Source organism: Tenrec ecaudatus, chromosome 11 (assembly GCF_050624435.1).
Source record: "Tenrec ecaudatus isolate mTenEca1 chromosome 11, mTenEca1.hap1, whole genome shotgun sequence".
NCBI lineage: Eukaryota > Metazoa > Chordata > Mammalia > Afrosoricida > Tenrecidae > Tenrec > Tenrec ecaudatus.
Genome location: NC_134540.1, coordinates 107,359,045 through 107,364,126, shown reverse-complemented (window position 1 = coordinate 107,364,126; position 5,082 = coordinate 107,359,045). Strand labels below are relative to the sequence as shown.

Genomic DNA, 5,082 nt, shown 5'->3' with positions numbered 1-5,082 from the left:
GCGCATGTGTACCGCCTGGAGCCCCTGGCCCTGGTTTGCGCATGAGCAAAGGGTCGGGCCGCTTAGGGAAGGGGAGCCGAGCGGCTGCATTGACAGCTGTGGGGGCAGCCCGCGTTCCCGGCGTGCTCCGCGGCGGCGGGGTTGGCTCTAACGAATTTGAATGAGGAGCCTCAGCGCTTTCGGCGCCATTTTCGAGTGGTGCCGGACCGCTTCAACCTAGCGGAAGAAACGGGATCACCTCCTCGGGAGCCCAGCAGCACCGAAACTTCACCGGAAAATCATTTAAAAATCTCCAAAAATCACTTTTTGCAGAGGACTGTGCGCGGCATCTGGGTAAGCGCTCGGAAAGGGCGAGCGTGACTGGCGAAGCGGCGGTGGCGGGGGCTGGCCGGCGTTAGTGGAGTTGGCAGGGAGTGGGCGTCAGCCCCGCGCACACTTGAGTAGCCTCAAAGCCAAGGGCAGAGAGTTGGGGTGTCTTGGGGGGACTGAGAGTGGACGGCGGGAGGGGGGTGGCCGGAGCGGGGGTGGGGGACGGCTGGTGGGGGAGGGGAGGTGCAGTTCGAGCGGGACTCGCCGCAGCCGCCGCCCTGCGAGCGGATCTGTCAGTACGGCCCCCTACACCCCACACCCCGGCGGGCGAGCGGGGTCTCCCCGAAGGCCCGCTCTTGACAGGAGGGGGGCCCGGGGGAGCGCCCCTCCCCTGGCTTTTCCGAAGCCGAGCGTCTTTTCGCGAAGTTTCCCCGGCCCGCGGACGGCCGCCGTCTCGCGCGCGGCTAGACGGAAAGTTCTGGGTGCCCACGGTGCGCCGTAGTCACGCCAGCACCACCCCGCGCCCCGGCCGGACCCGTGGACGCCCACGCGTGGGACACCCCCGAGCTGACGCCTCGGCTGCGCGCCCCGGCGCGGGGGGGACGCCTGGCCGGCGGGGGCCCTGACGGCGCCCTGCGTTTCCCAGCGGGCGGGACGGGGCGCGTCCCCGGGACTCGCGGCGGGCGCGGGGTGCTGTGGGCGCTGGGGCGCGGGCGGAGGCGCCCTCGCCGCGACTCGCGGTTGCTGAAGACGGTCCTCGCGCGGGCTTGGAGGCGCGGTCTGGGCGGTGCGGTCCCCGGGCGCCCGGCCTGCTGCAGGGGACGGTGCTCATTGTCTGTCCCTGCCGGGACCGTTCGCGCGCGAGGGCGTTTGCCCGTCCTTCCGCTCCGGGGTCGAGAGCCGCGGGCGGGCTACGGGTCGAAGTGTGAGGAGGACTGCGCTACAGACTTGTGGAGACTCCCCGTTAAAATGTGGGCGCCCGCAGCCCTCCTCGCCGGAGGCGCTGTCTGATTAACCCTTTGGGGGCGTGCCGTGCCGCGGGGGAAGGACCCCGAGACGGGTTGGAAAGGTGGGGCCCGTGCCCGGGGCCGTTTCCTCCGGGAAGTCGGCGAGGGTGGCACTTAGTTCTCCAAGGCCGCTCCGCTGGCGAGCGGGGGTACGCGGCGCCCCGCGCCCGTCGGGCTCCTTATCCCGTGATTGGCTGCAGCGAAGCCAAATTGGAGGGACTGGATGTGGGACAGTGTAATTCGCGACTTTTCCAAAAAAAACAAAAACAGCATGCGTGTAGTCGGAAAAGCGCACGACTCGCTGTGAAACGAGAGGCTTTTGTTTTTAAGGTGAATCTTTTTCCTCCCAAATTGAACTTGGCTTATTTCTGAAGTTTGTATTAAAAGTAAGGATATGGATTAAATCCTCTATATTTTTGCTGTTGAAAATTACAAAACCTTATACACATTCCCTTGTTCTTGATTCGTAAAGAACGAGTGAAGGAATTAGGGTTGTTTTATTTTTGTTTTTAATTTCCTTTTGACAGAAATTTTTCTTAAGCTACATAAATTTGCTGGGTGCAAATTGGAGAATTATTAATTTTGGCAAAAATACTAAATGGAAACCTTAGTTTTCTTGATATTAAATGATAAATTATTTCCACATTTTACATAACATTTTAATATTAAAAACTTACGTGTAGTTTAAAATATTTTCATAAGTGAATAGACAGGTGCATACGTGTGATTTTTATCCCCTTGATACATTTACTACGAATATAGTATATACAGCAGTGTTAAGTCTTTTTTATCATTTTATTGGGGGCTCGTACAATTCTTATCATAATCCATCCATCCATCCATTGTGTCAAGAACATATGTACATTTGTTGCCATCATCATACTCAAAACATTTGCCTTCTACTTTAGCCCGTTATATCTGCTGCTCATTTTCCCCCCTCCCTCCCACTACTTCATGAACCCTTCATCATTCATAAATTATTCTTTATCATATGTTACACTGCCCGGTGTTAAATCTTACAGCACTGGGGATGTGATGTGTATTATTTGAAAGTTCATTGAGTTTTGTTTAATTTTGGCTGAGGCACCCATCATATTTTTATTTCAGAACTTGTCATTTCATTAAATTGCCTCATGTTGAAAAAGTGGGTGTCATTTTCGAAAGGAAAGCTGTAAATTACATAAGCAAATAGGAGAATCCTGAACGGGGATTTTCTAATTTAATAGAAATGTATGCCTTCTTGAGTAGTAATTAAAATTTTGGGACTTAAATTTTATATCTTTACATTAGAAAAGATATACATAGTTACAAAGTGTTGAAGTAGAAAAATATCCTATGACTTTGCTAGGGCTGCAAATATCATTTATGCTAATAAGTGAAATAACTGAGTTTATAATATGAATTTTGTTTGCCTTCCTAACCAGAATCGCTGTTAGAGAATCCATTGTTTTATTACCTTTTTCCCGAAGCTGTTTATTTAGATCCTTTCATGAAATATTTGTAACTATGCTAATTATTTCTATAAAATATTATTTAGTTAAATTATAGACAGTCTCATTTCTGTTTTAAATACAATTATACCTAAAGGTGCCAGAACCTATTGGGTTCTGTTTTATGCTCTTGTTATTTTTTAAAATATTTTTTAATGATTACAAATTACTGAGATCTTTATTTTGATAGGAATCATTAAAGTCTATGCTAGTAATAGTTCATCATATTTTTGGCTAATTAGCTTTGGGGGGCTGTTTGCTTTGAAGGTGTTTTGTTGAATAATGGAAGGTTTTTAAATAAGCTATATTTAATAGAAGCAAAGGATTCCTTTATTTTAAGTATTTCAAATAAAGCTGAAAACACATTAGTGCCTAAATGAGATCTACAGCATTCAAAATGTTTTTCATTTATGTGAGGCTGCATAATTTGAGTTTAATTTATATTTGTGGGCCTGTAAGTATGAATTTGTCAGATCCACGTTTCTCTGTAGAAATTTATCATTGCCATTTGTTTTTATTGTACGGAGAGGGAATGATCCTGCTACCTCTGGAAAACAATATTAAGGAATGTTATAGCTACCAGGAGCTCAACTTTTAACATTGTGTCTACATACTGTGGGGAGGAAGGAGCAGAAGGTATCGACTTGGTAGCATTTGCCCTTCACATTCTTTTCTTTTGTTTTTAATTTAAAAACATTTTTTATAAGACTTTGTGATGCTTTTAACTATTGTTAAGTTATAGGATTTAGCCTCGGGTTTTGTATGAACTGCATTTTTCTCTAATAAATATTTTAAAATTTATCAAGAATTTATATCTGAATCCCTGTTTTACCATGTTTTATATATATTTTTTAATATGGAGACATAAAGGAATTTCAAAAAGCTCATGACAAATGGAATTAAAATATATTGTCTGAGCCTTGTTATAATTTTTGAAGCCTCCACATACATTGTAGCTTTTAAAATGGTCACAGAAATTGGTCAGAATTATATATTTTTTGGCTGATTTGGTTTTAAAATGGAAGGAAGTGTTCAGAGATTCATTTAGAGATAGTTGTCCATGATGCATAAATGGTCTAGAATTTTAAAACCAGCTATCATAAGTTTACATACTGTTTATAAAATTCTGTAAAGATTTGTTTCCTAATTTAAAGACTTATTGGCCTGATATTATTGTTACTTCGCTTCCCCCGCCTTTTGTTTAATGAAGCTTAATAATCACATTGGTTTCTTTTTAAATCGGCACCCCCCCTTTTTAAAGGGAATAAAGGAGATTTTGGTATAATCAAAACTAGTAAATATTTTTATATTGTGCTAGAGTTACAGATAAAATCTGCAAAATTAGATTATCAGAATATGTGAGTGTAGTATATGTGTAGTTTTGTACTTTACTAAAATTCAGGATACGTAAAATACAGTGTGCCAGACAAATATTTTCAAATAATTAGGATTCAATGTTTGACTTGATAGAAATTTATGGGCCCACTGATAAACATATAACCCCCTCCCAGGGGGACAGGCAACAGAAAAGTGGGAGAAGGGAGACAGCATTCGCTGTAAGACATGAAAAAATAATAATTTTCTAAATTATCAAGGGTTCATGGGGGGGTGGAGGGGTGAGCTGATGATACCAAGGGCTCAAGTAGAAAGAAAATGTTTTGAAATGATGATGCTAACATGTACAAAGGTGCTTGACACAAATGGATGGATGTATGCATTGGAATAATTTTTTTTTAATTTGTGGGCCCTAACCTCAGAAAACCAAAGAAAATTAAATGAAAATCAGTAAGTATTAAAACCTTCACTTTTTAAAGAAAGATACCAAATATTGAAAATATTTTTACATATAAGGCTCCTTCCAAAAGTTCATGGAAAAATTGAATTATGAGAAATTGTAATTTTCATTAATTTTTAAAGTGTGTATACCAAATTTCTATTTTATTTTTAATATCAAAAGATGAGAAGCTTCTTGTTTTTTATTAACCCTGTCATATTAATATTTGCACAGACTTCTAAATATATTTTCCTACATTTGGAAGAGAATATATTTCGGTTTGTACTATTTTTGAGCTTTAAACTTACACCAAAGTTTTGAAGTGATCAAATGTGGAAAACTGCATCTTTTTGGAAGCCATTAAAAGTAATTTTAATTTTTAAGTATTGAATCTGAACTGGGGTTTATTAGTTAAGTATGAGTATGTGAGTTTATCGCTGAACAAGCCAAGTATTTTTTTTTACAAGCAATTATTTGTCAACAGAGGAGTAAAGACTTTATT

At 42.7% G+C, this 5,082-nt stretch overlaps 1 long non-coding RNA gene across 6 annotated transcripts in view; it reads left to right on the top strand.

Moving 5' to 3' along the window:
- Window positions 1–5,082, top strand: part of LOC142461487 (uncharacterized) — a 60,210-nt gene that overhangs the window by 15,886 nt on the left and 39,242 nt on the right. For 2 of the 6 annotated variants that reach the window (XR_012786906.1, XR_012786905.1), the window contains exon 1: window positions 119–333. The exons of 1 other annotated variant lie outside the window; for it this stretch is intronic. This is a non-coding gene — a long non-coding RNA (uncharacterized LOC142461487). Of the gene's footprint in view, window positions 1–114; window positions 334–5,082 lie in introns of those variants that run through there. 3 more of the 6 variants (XR_012786904.1, XR_012786903.1, XR_012786902.1) reach the window with 3 other exon arrangements.